The 21,120-nt window shown below is 35.2% G+C and overlaps 1 protein-coding gene and 1 long non-coding RNA gene across 4 annotated transcripts in view; one reads left to right on the forward strand and one right to left on the reverse strand.

Annotated features, from left to right (window-relative positions):
* The window catches only part of PLD5 (phospholipase D family member 5), a 456,336-nt gene that overhangs the window by 164,843 nt on the left and 270,373 nt on the right, over nucleotides 1-21,120 (forward strand). The gene's annotated exons all lie outside the window — the stretch shown is intronic.
* The window catches only part of LOC107651316 (uncharacterized), a 32,899-nt gene that overhangs the window by 2,891 nt on the left and 8,888 nt on the right, over nucleotides 1-21,120 (reverse strand). Inside the window, exon 2 of the long non-coding RNA XR_001627941.2 lies at nucleotides 140-182. This is a non-coding gene — a long non-coding RNA (uncharacterized LOC107651316). The remainder of the gene's footprint in view (nucleotides 1-139; nucleotides 183-21,120) is intronic.

The following is a 21,120-nucleotide window of genomic DNA, read 5'->3' on the forward strand; positions in this document are numbered from 1 at the left end:
AAAATTTTTAAAAACCCAAATAGTATATTGCACATGCAAGAAAAATATAATAAAAGTCTTTAAAGAATTCAAAAATGTAGCTTATAATCATTGACATTCCGTGTCAGCTAAGAAAATATAAAATACAAGGCTTTCTCACCAAAAATGAGATCCATTTCCTCTTCATGTCTAGCCATCCTCCACTGAGAGTATGAGGCAAATGAATTGAACAGTATTATATTTTTCATTTTTAAAGAATAGTAGTATAAATATGTAGATATCAATATCCCCAAAATTCTCAATAGCCCAATTAATTACAATAGCAAACAATCACACTATCATATTTCACATAAGTTGCTGTATGGCATTTTAAAAAAAACCTATGAATTGATGGACATTTGTCACACTTTTTTTTTTTACAAACGTAGCAATCTTTCAACCTTGGTAATTAAACATATTTTTAAAACAAAGTAAAACTCATCTTGGGTTAAGAACATAATCAAGAAATCTATATATCATTCTGGTGGAAGTAAAATAGTGAGCTGAAGAGTATAAATAAAGGGATGCTCCTTTTTGGAGGCTTTTTAGGGGTACAAATGCCCTGAGATTAACTGCCCCAACTTCCATTCACATATTTAGAAATGCAGGAAGGTTGGGGGTTATAAAATGTATTTCACTTCAGCTACTGTAATGGGACTTACCTCATGGTAGGGCAGGCAAAATAACCAGAGATTGTTAAAAAAAATTACAAAAATCATATTTAAAAAACCCTTAAAATCAGTTGAGATATTTAGCACATTAAATCTTCCAAAGGTTATTATACAATTTAACCAGTTCTGAAGTCCATCAATCCTCTATGTGACAATTTGCAAAGTCAAAATAGAAAGGCTGTGTTTTTTTTAATATGGGCTTAATTACAATAATATTTGTTTAGCATAGTTATAGGGGGAAAACAACAGAATTTAACAGTAGTTAACTCAGTACATTAAATGAACAGTATAACAGAATATATGAACTTAAAATCACAAAGTTAAACCTTAAACAAAAAAATCAGGAAAAATGCAATAGAATACAGAGATTTGTGTAAACCATTGGAGTCTGAAATGCCTTAGAATATAGCCTTTAGTCTCTTTAAAGTTCCTTAGGTGTGTGTTTTTTTGTTTTTGTTTTCTTTTGTTTTTTTGTTTTTGTTTTCTTTTAATTAATTATCCATTTAAATGTCTATTGTTCGAAGGCAGAGTGGTAAGGGCTAGGCAATGAGGGTTAAGGGACCCTTCCAGCACCCCACAGCTGGGAAGTATATGAGGCCAGATTTTAACCCAGGACCGCATGTCTGTAGGCCTGGCTCTCAGTTTGCTGAGCCACCCATTTGCCTCCCCAAAGTTGAATCTTTGGGCTGTATCTTTCTTCTGGCACACAGGTGAAATCAATGAAATTACCAAAACAGTCAAAAGTTATCCTTTTAAACAGCCCATTGCTTAAAAGTCTGTTTGAAAAGTCTGTTTTTTCTCCTCTCCCCTGCTATGATCCCTCCTCCTACCCCAGCCCACGTGGAGCCCAGGCCGCCCACGTGGAGCCAGCCAAGGATCTGGGTTTGTTGGGCATGCAGATCACCAGGTGATTGCAATCTTGGTTGAATCAGGTGAGCGAGAGAGAAGGACCACTGGGGTGGGCAGGGCCGGGGCAAGAGCCAGAGCACAGACAAGCAGGGCCGAGCGGAGTGGGCAGCTGGGGTGGGCAGTCCAAAGCGGATGGCAGCGGCAGGCAGGCAGGCAGGCAGGGCTGGGAGCTAATGGCTGGAACAAGCTGCAGCTTTGCGAGGGTAAAAAAAAATCCTCGGCCAGAGAAAAGTGGCTCAAAAAAATTTCTAGGCACTAGCTATTAAAACTGAACTAAAGATCAGAAAAAAATGAGAAGATTGAGAGTTTTTTCTCCCATTAGGTCGCCAACTGTAAAGATTAAAATTTAGGGGAGACTGAGGCATCTGAGGCAGGTAGAAATTAGTTTCTCTCTGCAAGGAGTATTATATTTTTAGAGTTTTATTAAAGGTTAAAGATTAAAGAAAATACAGGATAAGAAAAAACACGTGCCTAGGCCAGAGGCCTAGACAAGATAACCTCACATCACGGAAGAGATGCATCTGCTCCAAAGCAGAAGTCCAAAAAGAGCTCAAAAACCTTTTGCAATCAGGTTAAATACCTTCTTGATCTCGGCCTATGTGAGAATTCAAAGCATTCTGGGGAAGTGGAGCAAGGACTTCTGGGGATTTAAGTCCAGAGTTCGAGTCTATTTTTTATACTACATAACAAAATAAAACCTGTCAAATCCCTTTCCTATATGACAGCCCTTCACATATTCAAATATATCTTTTGTGTTCCCCTTAGTTTTATTTCCTCCAGGATAAACATCCTTACTATGATTATGGACCCCTTTCTTAGTTATTATCTTTGATGAATTACTTATTCACTTATACCACTAGTCTTTCTCCTTTGTGTTACCTAGACTAGGAGATATATGTGGGCAGTTTCTTTCCCCCTCCCTCCATTGTCTTTCCAAAATCCTCTTTATCAAATATAGTCTACCTAAGTCCAATGGATAAATTTGCTCTTTGAAACCCCTTTCACATGCTGTCCATTCCTCACCAAAAGCCTTTCATTTCTTCTCTTTAAGCTGTGGTCTAGATAGCCAAATGCCATTCTCAAATGCCATATTTTAGAAACTTTCTTAACTTTGCTTTCCATGCCTTCCATTTTCTTCTAAAATTTCTAAACCTAGTACTTATATCACCTAGCATGTGGGAAGTGATTAATAAATGTTTGTCAACTGCCTGATTAAATTCTTTTAGCATCTCAGGCTGCCTAATACGAGAGTCTGGTTTGAAACCAAACATGCTGCCTCAACTTGTTTCAGATCAGCTACTCTCTATCTGCACAGATTGTAGGATTTACTTCTCTTAGTGTACACATACTATATACTAGCTCTGGGTGCTCATTCCCATTCAACAAATACTAATCACTAAAATATGACTTGGTTTTATATCTTCTCCCTCCATCTGGATGAAGAAATGGTAGAAGAATCAAGTAAGTCTCCAATACTCCAATAAATAAATATATATATAAATATATACATAATTTTTCAAGGGTCACAAGACAGCAATAATTGTGATTTAGGGAAGATTATGAACTCCAATTGTGTGTTTGCCAAAGAAAAGAGGCATAATTATAACTGCAATGCTTTTCCCTGCTTTTTATTTTCAAATAGCAACAGCCTGGTAATGCATTTTTTAAATCTTATTTATTTTGTTGTATGGTGGCTTTCTATGGGTGTTGAAACTTTTGGCACAGTGAATGTTTTGAAAGGAACTGAAATAAGATTTTTAAAATCTGGTGATGAATTTTAATGCAGTCATCAGGCAGCAGAGTAATAAACAGAAGTGAGCTTCAAAGACAGGAATAGGTATATATTTTAAATTCTACTCCTTTGTGTTGAATAGTTCCATGTTCCATAAATGTATTTTCTCTAGCATACTGAATTTCGTAAAGAATTTCAAGATGAGAACAACATACCTAAAAACAGACATGCAATAGTACTATAGAAAAGAACATAACTTTTTTCAGGAAGTAGCAGCCACCAAATTTATGAATATATTTTTCTCATTAAAAAGTTCCTGTCCTTTCTTCCTGACAAGTTGTCTTCAAATGGGCTTGGAGTTTGGAAAGCTTGAATTTAAATTCTGCCTCAGATGTGTCCTAGCTTTGTGACCTTGGGGAAGTCACTTAACTTCTGCCTGCCTCAGTTTCCTCACATGCAAAATGGGGATAATATCTGTAAAATGTCCTGAAAACTTTAAAACAATATACAAATGATAGCTGTTATTATTAATACTCTCATTGCTATCTAATACTCTTTTCTCAGCACTTTGCAAGCTGAAACCTTTCCTTGTCTGTGCTGCCACTAGCTACTAGAATTAAGAACCCTTGCTCTGGTGTAAGCTTCCCTTCTGATTTCAGCTTTTCTGCAAATATTTCTTCTACCTCTTTACCTTAGCCAAAATGTTATTCCCTATAATAATAATTCATATGTATATAGCATTATGCAGTTGAATAAGTACTTTCTAGATTTTTTTTCCACTTGACTTCCATATATAATCCTGAGAAATAGGTCATGTAATCAAAATGATCAGGATTTGATATGTTTTTCCTTTCTCTGTCTGGAAAAATACTTCTCCCAATCTCTTCCTGTTTGAAGTCCATTTTTGCTTTAAAGCTCAACTCAATTGTTACCTGCTCCGTGAAAGGTTCCCTGATCCCTTTGTGGGGAGTAATCTTTTTTTTTCCTCCTGAATTCTTGCAGATCTGTGTGATTAACCAATAGTAATCTCCCGTATTTTAAAATCTCTATGATTTAATCATTCGTTGAAAATATATTCATTTAGCTCCTATTTGTGAAAGACACTATGCCAGGAACAGAAGGAGATACAAAAAATTATATCTCCCCTTAAGTTTACATTCTAGGTGATAAGACAAGACATATAGTTTATTCTGTTGGCAGATCTGTGACTTCATTATATAAGTATTTCCTGTCTTTGAAGATTTCATCTCATCCCTGCCTTCTCAGTGAATGTGATTCTGATCTGTGTCTTTCTATAATTCCTCCTTAGAGGATTTATTCAGTGCCCTGAAAGTCTCCTATCTCTGGACTGCTGAGGATTCAAAGGAGTTTTTAAAAAAAGGTGCTTCTCTTTGCCCAAGTTCTAATATTGTTTTCCATTGCTGGCTGATACTTTAAAAAATATTAAAATGTGTATTTCCCTCCCTTTCCTGCTTAGCTCTAGGTCCAGTTCCTTTCTTGATTTATGCTACCTGTCTAAGATATATGTACTAACTTTTAGTTCTTTAATTATTTCAGGGATAGAAGTCATATTGATTGGCCATCTGTTATCCCTTGCTCAGGCTACATGATGGATTGGAAGCTCATTAATTAGTCTACCAACAAACTGCATGTTATAACCTGAGCATTGATATCCACTTTTTTCCTGTGAAAGATTTGAGTTCATATGGATCTCATTCAGGAGATCCTTCCTATAGTATTTTGGGGCTCAACATAATTATCATGGTAGCATCCACAACAGAATTTCTATGGAACTTGTATATCTATAGGGGAAAAAAACGCTTTTATTTAGACTTTCTGCTAGTCATTCATCACAACACTGGCAAGTATGTGCACTCACCTCAGTAACAGCAGGCAGGTTGTAATAAAGATTTCTTATTCATCTTTTTATTTCCACTGGACCATAGTTCTTTGCACATAGTAAATGTTAAAATGTTTAATTAATTTCCTTTCTTGAACACAATGGTTTCATATGTAAACAGAAGTATACCAACCAAACTGAACAGTCATATTTGATGTGATCATATATCATGTAGACTTATTTATTCCATCTCCCTGGTAAAATTTTACCTCTGGGAAAATCCATGAAAATTTCATGGGGAGAAACTGAGATGCATGTGTTATAGGAACAATAAAAAATAATGTATATGTGTTAGAATTTAAAATTTTACTGAGAAGATTGCTCAGTGTAATCAAAGTGATTTCATACTACAAATCTCCCTAAATCCTGTGCATCAAAAGTGCACAATGATATGATGATCATGGAAAATAAAAGACGATGGAAAAATAATTTTCAAGTCCTAGTGAAGAAAAGTAATGATCCCAAAATGTATTTAAGGGTAGATCTTCTAGCTCTAAATTCTACTCTTACAGATAATTACCTGAAATAATATCTTAAATCTATCATTATAGTTGGAATGAAGCTCTGATTTCCTGGGCCAAAGCACACTTGAGTTAGCCTATTACCTAAAAAAGCATTGTTTGTCCCTCCACTGTGAAAACATCAGAGATAATTTAAAAATATGATATTTTAATCTTTAGCATTTAATGTTTAAAGTAGGAAGTTTGAGAGAGCATAAAGCTTCCTGATGGCTTATAATTACTAATTTGTACTAGAAGCTAATCATTTCAGTTTTAATTTTAATGAAACTAAATATATGATTAATTATGCTGGCATTTCTTCATGGCAGGTTTCTTTCTAGTGAAGTTATTTGGGTATAGCATATCATCAAAATGAGATTCAGTGTGGTAGTGGGGATAATTCTGTTTTCAGAGTCCAGAGATCTGGGTTCAGAATTTTCCTCTGAAGCACATTGATGGAGATAAAAATGAAATAGCACAACCTTGAGCTGATTGAATTTAATTCATGCACAATGAAATACTGGTAACATATCCTACATTATCCGATGTAGAATATCTAAAGGAAGATAACCAGAGTGGTGGAAGATCTTGTATCAATTTCATATAATATTCAGATGAAGAAACTAAACATGTTTAGTCTACAGAAGAGAAAACTCCAAAGTATGTGATAGCTATCTTCAAATATTTTAAGGGATATAATTTAGAGGAGGTTGATTTGTTCTGTTTGGTTCAACAGGGAGGAACCAGGAAGAATGGATAGAAGGTACAAATAGGGAAATCAAGCTGAAACTTGGGAAAAACTCAGAGTTAGAGCTGTTTAAAAGTGGGATGTGCTACCTTTAGGTTGATTCTTCCTCCTTGGAAGTCTTCTAGCCTAGGATGTGTAACATTATAGGCACATTGCATAGTGAAGGAGTCCTTTTCTTCTATGTATTGGATGAGAGGTCTAAGGAGGTCTCTTCCAACTCTCAAATTTGGTGATTCTATCATTTGCATAAGGATTGTTCTTAGGTTGCTTATGTTTATGATGGTTGAAAACCATTCTGAGCATATGATTGATCACATGGTTTGATGGGGATATGATTGGGGATATTCACTTTAAATCTCTCAATTGCAAATAGTAATAATATGGAAATAGGTTTTGAACAATGATACACGTAAAACACAGTGGAACTGCTCATCAGCTCCAATAGGGGGGAAGAAGGAGAGAGGAAAAGAACATGAATCATGAAACTATGGGGAAATATTCCAAATTCATTAATTAAATAATTTGTTTTAAAAAGAAAAAAAAACATTCTGAGCAACCCTTCAATCAAGCTGACCAGCATAGTGTGTCTCTACAGCAATTGATTGATGTAACTGATAATCTCCCATGTGAGGTAACTGCAGCCAAAAGGGAAGGAGCACTTGAAGAATTTCCTGAAGTACAACTTCAACTAGTACTGGAGAGATTCGCTAGGAAACCGACAGCAGGAGAAACAAGAGACTATAATATAATACTGACATACTAGTTGTATGTTCATGAATAAGTCAACAATGTCTCTAAGTTTCAGTTTCCTTATCAGGTTATTTGGACAGAAAGAGGCACAGTTTATAAAATATAATAATAGCAACAACAACAACAATAATAAATAGTAGTAATATTTGGCATCTGCATAGTGTTTTAAATTTGAAAAGTACTGCTATATAATTTTATCTTCACAAAAACTTAGTTATTATCCTTCCTCTAATGAGGAAACTGAGACTTGAAGAGATTAAGTTATGTGTCCAAGACTACACAGTCTTGCACAGAGATAAGAAGGAACTCTCTCTATAACTGCTAATCTCTTTTTCCTCTTTATCTACTGCAGAAAAATGTAAACATTGATTTGTATTTTGATGAACTTATTCTTCAAAATCTATGGAAATTTTTTGACAGTAAGTGCTACTCTGTACCTAATTCAAAGAAAGAGGAATTCACTGAAGCAAAAATAATGGAAATTTTGGGAGGAAATTTGGGAAGTCACTCCATCTGAATGTCCATGTTGAACAAAGAGAGTAAAGCTGAACATAATTGACATGCATCCTAAATTTTGTGAGAACAGATTTCAGAGTTCATCTAGAGAAAAAATAAATCAGATTCAGTGGCCTTGGCAGTTGGCCTACAGGGTGAATGGGGGTCAAGAATGAAATTTTGAAGATATATGATTCCACTGAAGAAAAAAAAATAAAGTATCTATAGACTTAGTTGAATATATAGAGAATTTCTGAACCTTGCGTTTTGGGGGGGGATTAATGTTTAAAGAGTAGATTGAAGGGGCAGCTGAGGATAAATTAAAAGGAATGTCATCATCTTTTTCAGAATGATGAAAGCAGAACTTCAGCTCAGAACAAGCTGGGGCTGACAATAGAGTTAAGGAAAAGAAAATGGATTTTTTCAGTGATATTGAGGGTAAGAAGGAGATCAAAGAAGTAACAGATGGTAAGATGAAAGGGGAAAAAAAAGGCAGAGTGACTCAACTTTCATTATGCTTATATTTTCTTAACCAAGGAGAATGGTCTTCAAACTGGAAAGAATAGAACAAAAGTGGTCAACAGAAAGGTGAAAGTGAATAAAAGTTATGAGTAAAAATAGCTGCCCCAAGTAAGTCAAAGTCATTTGATCCTGATGAGCTACATTCTAGAGTACCAGAAGGGCAGATGTGATTTCTGAGTTATGGCTAGTGATTTTTTTAAATCATGGAACTGGGCAAGAGGCTACAGTATTAAGTATAAGCAAACATTTTCCTTATTTTCAAAAAGATTATGGAGTCTCAAAAAATAGACTTTTTTGAATTTCACTTCAACTCCTTGTAAAATTCTTGAACTATTAATAGTACTCAAAATTATCCTTTAATAAATGGAAACAATACTTACAAAGAATGAACCTGACTTCATCAAGCACTGACCATGCTAGGCTAAACTTATTTGTTTTTGATAGGTTTATTAGATTGGTAAATAAGAGAAATAAAATATATTTTTAAAAATACCAGTTGCAGCTAGGCAACACAGTGAATAAAATTCTAGGCCTGGAATTAGGACAACCTGAGTAAAAATTCAGCCTCAGATACTTACTATCTGCATTACCCTAGACAATTCATTTAATCCTTCTTGCTTCAATTTCCTCATCTGTACATGAACTTGAGAAGGCAATGACAATCTACTCCACTTTCTTTGCCAAGAAACCCTTACACCCTCTTCCCCCCCCCAAAAAAAAAAGAGTCACAAAGAAAAGATATATAACTGAAGCTACTAAACACCAAAACAACAAAGAAATTGGAATGAGCTGCTTTGGGTAGTAGAAGTTCCCTCTAATTGGTGACATTGAATTGGAGAATGGCTGGACAGTTGTCAAGTGTGTTATAGAAAGGATTCCTTGTCAGATACAGTTGTTGAACGACATTGACTTGAATTTCTTTCCAATTCTGATATTCTCTGATTTTGTGATTCTATAATAGGCATACCATTTACATCTGGACCTATATTTGAAGCCTTTCCAGGTTAGTATGGCCTCCTCTAATTTTAACTACCTTAGCTTAGCCTTTAACAAACTAGAGTGACATTTATATTATGATGAAACATCAAAATAGAAATTTAGGGGAGGGAGGAGGGGAGGGAAAGAATACAAATCAAGTAACCACAAAAAAAACATTCTAAATTAAATAATTAAATAAATTTTTAAAAATTTGATAAAAATTGAAATTTAGGAGAGATCTCTATAGCTTAAAATGTCAAAGAGGGGGCAGCTGGGTAGCTCAGTGGATTGAGAACCAGCCCTAGAGATGGGAGGTCCTAGGTTCAAATCTGGCCTCAGACACTTCCCAGCTGTGTGACCCTGGGCAAGTCACTTGACCCCCATTGCCTAGCCCTTACCTCTCTTCTGCCTTGGAACCAATATACAGTATTGACTCCAAGATGGAAGGTAAGGGTTTTTTTTTTTTAATTAAAATGTCAAAGATAGGAGTCATATTATCTATAAAAATTATGCCCTAATAGCTCCAACCAAAAAAACAGAATTATCTCTAAAATTACTCTGGAAAGAGTAGCAACTCTATACTATCATAATCCTGAGACTTCATTGTGATTGGAATGGAATAAAAACAGAAATGGCATCATCTTATGGAAACTAAGTTCTCTAAACCACACTTTTATTCTCAATTTCTTTACTTTTATATATCAGGTCAGAGTCCCACTTTTTAAAATTATTTAATCAAATGAAATCCTTATTTCTCTTTTTATAGTAAACAATTCAGTTTAGAAAACCATGTCCATTGGGAAAGTTAGATATGGTTTGTCATGCTTGTTCCTTCACCACTAGTATCACAGAACCTATTGCATCCTTAAAAATAGCCTTCCTAGTAACCAATTTCAATAATAGGACTTGAAACACTTACATTTTATTTTCATAGGCATTGTAGTAAGAAGATTACTTTGTGAGATCTTAGATGAAGAAAATGGTGCAGCTTAAAAATAGTTAACCATAGTTTAAAATGAGTGGCATAAATTGTAATTTCTGAAAATATGTTTTGACATATCTGTGTTTGAAAAATCAATCACATCAAGGTAATGAATTATTTCAGTTCAGGTCTTTTTAAAAAATGAATTCTATACATGAGATACAGAGTATTGGGTAGGCAGTGACAGATGAGGCTGGTTAGGAAGCTCTTTTTAGAAATCGGGCAATTTTGCCTGTCATGCTGCAGATCCATTTAATTGAGTACCAATAGAATTAGTTTGGTGTAATGGAAAAAAATTTAATTCAGGCAACAGATTCAATAAAATCTTGTTACACTGGGTTGTAAATTGTGCCAGAATTCTTCTGCTGTTTTAGAAAATTGGCAGATAAATATTTTTCCTATGAGTAAAGCAATCAAGATAAAAAAAATACAAGTTAAAGGAAATCAATATGATTATAAAACACAGAATTGCCTAGTCACCTAGGCACCATCCATTAGAAAGTGAATAGTAGTCTCATTAGAGTTGAGTGACAACATAGCTGTGCTTTAAACTTTGTTCTACCACTTAGTAGCTGTAAACTCTTGAACAAATGACCTACAGATTTAATCTTCATCTGTAAAATGAGGATAATCTTACTACAACTATAACAAGATATTATTTTCTAATATAGATAAAAATGATAGGGGAGATGTAATGAAGGTTATGAATCTTTGCCTCTTCAAGGCTTGGGATAATGAGGTTCACCCAGGAGAGTAGTACCATATGACTACTCATAAGGGTAAACATAGTTTTATAACTCTATGGTTATAATTCCAATTTGCTCTCCAAAATGGCTGGATTAGTACACAGCTCCACCAACAATGTATTAGTGTCTTTCTTTTTCCATATTCCTTCCAACATTTGTCATTTTGCTCTTTTGTTATTTTAGCCAGTCCAATGGATGTAAGGTGATATCTGAGGGTTGCTTTAGTTTGCATTTCTCTATACAATAGTAATTTAGATCATTTTTCATATACCTATATATGGCTTTGATTTCTTCATCCAAAAATGGTCTGTTTGTATCTTTTGTGCATTTATCAATTAGGGAATGGCTTTTTTTCTTACAAATTTGACAAAGTTCTCTAAATATTGTAGGTATAAGATCTGTATCACAAAAGGCTATCTATAAAATTTCCCTCCAATTTTCTGTTTTCTTCCTAATCATGGTAATATTTGTTTTATTTGTTCAAAAGCTTAGCTTTTTTCATGCTCAAGCCACATCATTCTTTCCAAATGAATCTTCAATGTTTTCAGATGTAGGAGCAGAAAAATACAATATTTATGCTATTCTACTTGTGTTTGTGGATAATTAGGAAGACTTCATGCATTACATGCATACAGTTTGGGAGAACTCAGAGGAAATTTGAATGTAGCTAGATAGTGCCAGACTCCATTTACTTCAGTTGTTAGCAATGAACAAAAAATAAGTAGCCAAAATTTAGTAAGCTAAACAAAGTCTAGACAGGATTGATGTATCTCAAGAGTTAAGATTATAGGATTTCATGACAAGGATTTCTCAGATCTTAAGATTCTATTCCCCTGTTTTGCAAAAGAGAAAATTAATGTGGAAGGAGGAAAAGTAACTTGCCTGTGGTCCCATAAATGGAATACCTAGAACTTCTATCCATTTATTTTTACTTTTTCAGTCACAACATTTTGACTCCGGTTTGGAACAGGAATCATACCAGATACTCAGTATAAGACCATATTGTCTGTACAAAAACTTTTAAATTTAATGTATTCAGACTTATCTCTTTTATATCTCAAAATGCTCTCCATTTCTTGTTGACTCATAAATTCCTCTCCTATTCATAAATTTGATGGGTAATATACTGTTCTTCTAATTTACTCATATCTTCCTTTTTATCTAGATCATGTATCCACTTTGTTCTTATCTTAGTATAAGATACTGATCTATACCTAGTTTTTGCCAAACTAGCTTCCAGTTGTCCCAGAAATGTTTACCAAATAATGATTTCTTACCCAAAACCTGGATCTATGTTTTTTCAAATACAAGATTACTATGACCTTTTGCTACTGTTTGTTATATGTCTGTTGTGTTCAACTCATCTACCTTTCTATTTCTTAGTCAGTACCAGATAATTTTGATAATTGCATTTTTCTAAAAGAATTTTAAATCCAGTACTGCTGGACTCTCTTCCTTTACTTTTTTTATTTTTATATTTTGTTCTTCTAAATGAATTTTGTTCTTTTTTTTACAACTCAAAATACTTTTTGGTAATTTAATTGGGGTGACATTGAATAAGAAATTAGTTTAGGTAAGATCATCAATTAAATTGGTTCTGCCTGTCCATAAACAATATGTTCATGAAGTTCCTGGAATTGTTTTGGCAGGTATACTCCCAGGTATTTTATTCTATCTGTGGTTATTTTAAGTGGAGTATCTATTTCTCTATCTTCTTGCTGGACTTTGTTAGTAACATATTAAAATGCTGATGATTTAGGTGGGTTTATTTTACATCCTGATACTTTGCTAAAATTATTGATAGTTTCTACTAACTTTTTAATTGAATTACTAAGATTTTCTACATATACCATCATGACATCTGCAACAGAGATGGTTTTATTACCTCTTTGCCTATTCTGATTCCTTCAATTTCTTTTCCTTCTCTTATTGCTATTGCTAGCATTTCTAATACTATATTAAATAATATTGGTGATAATTGGCATCATTGTTTCACTCCTGATTTTGGGAAGGTATCTAACTTCTCCCCATTACAAATGATACATTGTAATAGTTTTAGGTAAATGCTTCGTATTATTCTAATGTCATATAAATCATAAAGTGTTTTTCAAATATAAGTTAATGGTATTATTTCAAAGCTTCTTTCCTATAGGTGGGTTCAGTATTAGCCTAGTACTAGACATATATGTCCAGACCTTAGTGCAATTCAAGTGTTGGTAAGATAGAAGTAGGACTTGACTTGGCATGTCCAGAATAGCACCAGGAAATCTTATTCAGCTTTACATAATACCAAAAGGCTCTACATATAAACATTAAATCTAACCAAAGGATTTATATCTGCACAGTTAGTAGGATGAAGCTTCCAGAGAGAACTTAGTATGCCAAAATTAATCAAAGGTATATCCAAACTGAAGGGGAGGGAGTCTGAAAATACTCCAGCTCCAACAAGGTAAAGTGATATCTACTGGTAGCATACTATTTCAGCACTGAATCAGGAGAAACGAATGATGCAAACTTATCGTTAGGTGAAGTAATGTGCCCTTCTAAAATAGTTCAGGGAAGGGCAAAGGACTTGCAACTGGGTACAAATCTCCTTATTTTTGTTGTAAGTAGCCCTGACTTTTGCAGATAAAATGTGAATTTTCTCTGCCTGTGTCTGATAGAGGAGAAATCACAATTTTCTGAGGAACTTTTCCTGTTTCTTCTCTGATCCCAAACTAATCTTAATAGAAGCTTATTCATCATGGGAGAAATCAGTGTAACTGAAATTATTTAATGAGAAATGATAAAAGTGTTTTGAGAAGAATAGGAGGCAGAGAAAGGAAGTGAGAGAAACAGACTGAGAGAGATAGTGCAAATGGACAGTGCAGCCATGTTTGCTTTTAATTAATCATTTCTCTTCACAGGTGTTCTCTTCGTGAATTAAAATAATAAGAATCATTGACCTGGTTCTCATGATTACATCTGCTAGTGGCAGAAATGTACCAAGAACATAGCTCTGAATAACTCTACTTTAGAATTTCAAATACAGGATTCTGATTCAATATGATCACTTCACCCTAAAAGGAGTAAACACCAGGGAGGAGTTCTTTTTATCAATAAAATCACAGTTCTAGACCAAGAAAGGGGGAAAAAGAGTCAGATTTTACATTGAAAGGAAGGGGGAAAGGGAAGGAATGGAACATGAATTTATTAAGCAGCAACTATAGGTGAGGCACTGTGCCAAGTACTTTTACAAATATTATCTCATTTGAGTTCAGTAAAGCAAGACCTAGTATATTGTTTAGCTCATGATTTCCATAAAGCACCAAAGAGCTGTATGGTGTGAGCAAAGAGTTTGAGATTTGTGGTCAGGGGATATAAGTTCAAATCCTATCTCTGATCTTTGCTAACTGTTTTACTGAAGAGGTCAATTAGCCTCTCTGATCATCAGTTTACTTATCTGCAAAGAAAGGACAAGCTGTTAATAATGAAATAATCTATAACTTGTGAAAAAAATATAAGCACATATATATTTCATTTATATGTATATAAATACACAATTCATAAAAAGTTGGCCTCCTATGGAAAGTATGTCTTTCAGGCAATTTGTTTTGCAAAAACATATGCAATATTGACCAGCTTTGCCGTACTTAATTTTCATTGGATGGTGGTGGTGTGATTTTTCCAATTTAATTATAACATTAGATTTGTGATTACAAAATACCCCATTATCTCACTTGATCATAACAATTCTGAGGTAAGTACATAGATAGTAGAAATATAATTTCCCTGTTACCAATCAGGAAAGTATGAAATGATTTCCAGGCAGACATTTAATAAATGGAAGGGTTGTGGATCAAAACTAAATATTCAGTCTCATTCTCTTGACTAGCCCATACTGTGCTGCCTGTTAGAGTCCTCTTTGCCTCTTCATTTGACTGGTGCAAACAAGATGTATATATGGATGGTGATGGCAAAATGCCAGGAAAGTGATTTAAGACTAAGAAAGCAGGTACCAAAAAGATAAATCAACTTTTTTTTCCCAAATAGAAAACTTAAGGAATACTTACTCAAGGTCACATAACAAATCAATAACATAAATACTGCCAGTGTGAAGGCCATCAAGCAGTGGATTTAGCTAGTTTGGGAATAAAATATTTATAATCATCATAAAATAGTTGCTCCTGTTGTAGAACTTTTAATATTTCCTGTGTGTTCTCTGATTGTTGACAAAACCATCTAGTAAATGAAAATGTAGCAACTGTTTTTTATTGTTTTGGCCTTTGTAAATAAATGAGTTTTCCCTTTGATCATTCTCCTTAGATCACCTGGGGCTCCAGTGGAAGCATTGTATTGACCTGGCTTGTTTACTTTCATATTCTTTCATGGGGTCCTTGACTTTCATTACTAGTAAACTCCTACTGGGACTTTAAGGGGTCATCAAAACTTAATGAACAATTGAACACTAGCAAAAAACAACTGATTTATCACAAATGACCACTGAGACTTTTGAGCCTTCCCATAGGGAATGGAGAATCTCCAATTCCAATTAAACATCAACTATATAAACAAGGACCATCCTATGAATGTCAGTGCCAATATATTTTCCTCTTGAAAAGATGTACAAGGTAATAATTTGTACATCCCATAAAAAAATTCCTAGCAAAGTCTAACTCTTGTGCAGATTGACCAAACTGGGCAACACCTTTTCCTACTGACATAGTATTCTTGAGTTTCATATGACCATTCATACAAGCAAGATGTTTGTATGGCCTGATTCCTACTGCACTTTGTATTCTTGGTTTTAGAATGCTACATTACCTCTGCCCAGTGTATTTCTTTGCTTTCTAGGACATTCCAAAATCTGATGTCATTCTAGCTTACATCTCTAATAACCCTTTTTCTTCACTCAGATAGCTACCATAATAGTTCAGACCCTCCATATGGATTATTTCATTAACTCCCAGTAGATCTCTCTGACTCCTCTCCAATCCGTCTCCACATAGTTGCCAAATAGATATTGTTAATGCACTGGTCCATGTTATTCCCCTGCTCAAGTAACTCCAATGACTCCCTATTGCCTCTAAGATAAAATACAGGTTCTTATATCTGTCATTAAAGACCTTCACAATTTGAATACATTTTATTGACTGATCACACATCCTCTCTCCTAACACATTCTTAGTTCAAAGCAAACTGTCTCATTCCCATCTCCTACAGGTCCCACCTGTATCTTTTGCACAGGTTGTTCCTGCACCTAAAATTATCTCATACACCTCTACCTAGTAGAATTCCAAGTTTCCACAAAACATAGTTCATGTAGGAGTGGAGGGAAGAGAGAAGGGGGAGACAGCGGTAGGGACAAAGGAAGGGTAGTAGAAGGAGAGAGATAAAAAGAAGAGGAGACAGATGAACATGGAGTAGAGGAAAATGCAGAAAAGGAAAAGCAAGACAGAGAGAGTCAGAGAGGAGAGAACAAGAGATGGAGATCAGGATGGAGGAGAGAAAGTGGAGACACAGAGGATGGAGGGAAGGAGAAAGAGAGACAGGTAGATATTGAGAAATTTCTTACTTAAGCACTTACTATGCACTAAATATATGCAAGAGAAACAATCTCCACCCTCTAAGAATTTACTTTCTAGCATGGAAGAAAACACATAAAGTAGAATCTGGAAAGACCCTAAGGGAGAAGTTAGAGGAAGAAAGGAGCAACAATGTGTCATTCAAGGGAGAGAGAGGCCAGGTATATATGAAGTAAAGCTTTGCTAGGGGTCTCCCTTTCAAAAAACCTCCCACAGGAGGCCCTCATAATCCCCCTAGATGTTGGTGCCCTTCAAATTACTTTATTTCTCCTTCAAATATATCTTTTTTATGAATTATCTGTGCATATTTCCAGCCAGCAGATTATAAATCCTTTAAAGTCAAAGTCTCCTATTTTCATCTCAAGTCCTCAGTGGCTAGCAAAATTCTTGGCACATATAGGCATTCAGTGCATAGAGATTGAATTGAATTTGTTGCCTTAGTTTATGTTATTTATCTCCATGCATTTGGTGGTCTGATCAAATTGGCTAAATCTCTTCTCTACCTCCTGAGAAAACAAACAAAAAACCTTTATACTTTTTCATTTCCATGCAGGACTTCAAAAAGAGTGTGACAAGTCATTTAGAGCATAGGAAAGATTGCTCACATATTTCTCTCACTAGAATAATCAATATTAGGGGTTGTCTTCCATGCAACCACATTACTCCCATCACCCATTATACTCTCTCAGCTTTCCAATTTATGTGACCTCCCAACCTCTCTCCTTCTGTTCTAGGCATTGGCCTTGATTCATGGGCCTGAGTCCTTGAATGAAAAATTCTCCCTCCCCATTCCCCAGCATATTCCCATACTAATTCCACCATCATCCCATGGCCATCACAGATCTGGAATGAACTCCTTCCTCACTTCTGTCTGCTTCGTAAACTCCTAAATTCCTTCAAAGAACTACCATGGTACCATCTCCTACTTGAAGTCCTTCCTAATCCATGCCCTTCTCCACCCCCCAAACTCCATAAGATTTTGTTGTATCCTCTTGAAATAACTTTGTTTTAATTAACCTTTTACTTATCTGTATACATGTTATATGCCTCAGTGAACTAAATGTAAGTACCACAGAGAGGGATTGTTTTGTCTTTGTCTCAGCAGACCCTAGCAGAAAACATGGAAAAGGAAAAGTTGGGTTTTTATCCTTTGTCTTGCTATTGGTATTTTCTAGAGCAATGAACAAGAAGGGCATGTTTCCTCTGTGTGCTATTATTATTCTGTATTACGCTAAATGATTCTTTTGCATTAATTAAATCCTAAGAGTTTCAAAGAATCTCTTTGATAATAGCAACATTAATATAGTGCTTTAGTGGTATTTTTCCCACAACAAGCTTGTTATATCTCCCTTGATATAGTGAAAGAAGAGAAAGGGGGAGGGAAGAGAACAAGCAAATAGTAAGCATATAGTATGTGCCAGGCACCATGCTCACTATTTTATAAAGATTATCTCATTAAATAAAGAAGCAAGCATTATTTCTTTATTTTAACCAGGGAGACTAAAATAGCTTGTCTGGGCACACAACTTGTAAGTGGTAGCTCTGGGGTTCATACCCTGGCTTTCTGAATCTGTTTGACCAATACTCTTTCCATTATAGTGTCCAGTTTCTTCTCATTACAATTTTAAGAAAAGCCAACAATAGCTTCAGAGTTTGTCATGATTTATTGGCCTTATTAAAACTTATATGAAAATAAGTCCAGAGTAACATAACCAATATGAACGTGACCTCTGAAGTCTGAAACTACGAAACTATGAGGCCCATTGAATTGAGAATAGGAAAATATTGATTATTCTTAATAGAGAAAAGTGGCAAATCACAAAGTCATACAGTGGGAAATGGTGCAGTAGAAGGAGGAGGGGGCTTACATAGAATCATAAATGTTGTTCTGGAAGGGATGATAGACAATTGGTGTTATGAAATCCGTGATGGGACTGTTCTAGTTGGGTATACTTTATCCAAAAGAAGCAAGGTCAGATGAAGGAAAATCTGAGACAGTATAGGAAGAGTGAATGAAAGTCAAAAGAGGATAAAAATAGAAGTGATTTTGTCAATGAAATATATCATACACCAGTCAGTAAGTAGCATTTATTCACTTACTAAGTACCAAACCCTAGTACCAAGTATACACATATAAGCAAAAAGAAAGATGATCCCTGCTCTCAAGGAACTTAGATTTTAATTGGGAAGACAACACATAAAAGAAGAAAAAGGGAAGAGATGAGATGGGGGTGGGAAGTAGTTAGTGAAGGAGCATGATGGAAAAGTCTAAAGGAGTATAGCCAGATAGGAAATGAAAATATGGCTGGCATGGGTACCCTTAAATGAAACTATGGAGAGGAGCCTTATGATCAAAGGAGGGGGCACAGGAGCAGTGGGGACTTCTGAGGTATAAATTCCAGGGCTGAGGTGATCTTCTAGGATTAAGAGTTTTCTGTGGCATATTTTAGAAATCCATAAGAGTGGATGGGAAATGAAGACAGAGGATACAGATCACAAATTTGGCAAAATCACATAATAGAGTAATTAGGCAGAAATTTGCTGGAGATTTTAAAAAGTTTGGAGAAAGAATAGATAAGATTTCATAGAGTAAAATTCCTTTCATAAAGTCATCCTAAGGATAGAATATGTCTAAAAATGAAATTCTGGATTCTATTAAAGAGGCATAATGGGATTTGTCTGAAGAAACCTACGTGAATGCAAAGACAACACCCCAACCAATTTAGATCTAAAAAAAGAAACATAGAAAATGAAAGCAAGGCCAAATAATAAAAGTTGAAGAAGAGCGTGGTCTGGTCCTGTAAAAATAGTGTGATGAAGGCTAATGATCAGAATAAACTGATGCTAGTGAGGGAAACAAAAATCAAGAACAACGAAAAAGATTTTTTTAAAGCTATATTGAATGGGAGAAAGAGGATCAAAGAAGACATAATTATTTAACAAGCACTTATTAAGTTCTTACTATCACTTGAATATCTTATCAGTTCCTATGGATCTAATTATTATCTCTATGTTGGTTATTCTCAGATCTACTTATCAAGTCCTAAACTCTCTGTTGACTTTCAGTAGCATATCTCCAAGGACCTTTTCAGGCATATTGAATTAGATGTCCAGTAGATAGCTTAAACTTAGGTTGTCTAAAACTGAACTCATCTTTCTCTCTATACTCTTCCCCTTTCTAAATTTACCAATTCCTGTCAAGGGCAACCACATATTTCCAATTCCTCAGGCTTAAGACCTAGTTGTCATCCTCAATTCTTCACTCTCACTCTCCATATCCAATCTGTTGCCAATCTGTTGCCAATTCCCAGTATCTAATTTCACCTTTGAAACATCTCAAATGTGCCTCCTTTTTCTCCTCTGATACTTCCATCACACTAATGACGTAGGGCTTCTCTTCTCACATATTGACTTGACAGAGCTTGTTGGTTGGTCCATCTGCCACAAGTTTCTGCCTATTCCAATCCATTCTCCATATAGCCACCAGTGATTTTCCTTGCCACTCCTTCCCCACTCAAAAAATTCCAGTGGCTCCCTATCACTTCAGTGATCCAAAACAAAAAATCTTCTCTTATTCAAAACTGTTTATAATGCCTTTATAATTTTTTTACACCTTCCCCAACTCCATACTGTTAGATCCAGTGACACTGGCGTCCTTACTGGTCCTTGAACAAGACACTCTTCCAAGAATAAGATAGTGATCGTTCAAGTGCACTCTCAGGTCTTGAGTGGAGGATTGTTTGAAGGAACTGAGCATGTTATTCTAGAGAAGGGAAGGCTGTGTTGGTCGGTGGGGCAGGAGATGGAAAAGCCAGCTATCTTTAGGTACTTGAAAGGCTGTCATGTGGAGAAGGAATTAGGCTTGTTCAGTTTGTCCGCAGTGGTAGAGCCAGCACCACTGGGTAGAAGTTGCAAAGAGACAGACTTAAATTCGAAGTTAGAAAGAACTTCCTAAAAAATATGAACTGTCAAAAAATGCAGCACGCTAGCCAGAGAGGTGGTGGATTATTCCTCCTTGAAGGTCTTTAATCAACAACTACTTCTTGGTGTATGTTATACTGGTATTTATTTTATGTATTAGTTGGATCAGATGACCGATAGGTTCCTTTCTTGTTCTCAGATGTTATGATTTTGTGATATTCAAATTGTTTATTCATTTCAGAGGCAAAGGAACTGAGTTCCAGGAAAGCTAAATAACTTGATCTAGAGGTTGGATTTGAATTTAGGCCTTCCCAACTTTAAATATAGAAATTCCTCCACTATAACATTTTTAACAGATTTTACAGATTAGGCAACTGAGGTTCAAAGAGGTTTGGTGATTTTCTTTAAAATTACAGTAGTAATAACAAGAATGTAAATTTGAATTCAAACAAGTCTCTTCATTCTAAAACCACCTCTCCATGGTAACACACTGCCTCTTGAGGATTAGGAGACTTTGGCCAACCTGTATGACCTTTTAAGAATAATTTTACCTCCCTCGAAAAATGTCAGCATGGTACAGTTGGAGGAGTTTCAAGATCTGTGATTAATTGAACCGACTGCTCTGACAATAGCCACGTAACCCTGGGCAAGTTATTTAATCTCGCTGAACCTCAAAAAGTGATG

Source organism: Monodelphis domestica, chromosome 2, assembly GCF_027887165.1.
Source record: "Monodelphis domestica isolate mMonDom1 chromosome 2, mMonDom1.pri, whole genome shotgun sequence".
Lineage (NCBI taxonomy): Eukaryota > Metazoa > Chordata > Mammalia > Didelphimorphia > Didelphidae > Monodelphis > Monodelphis domestica.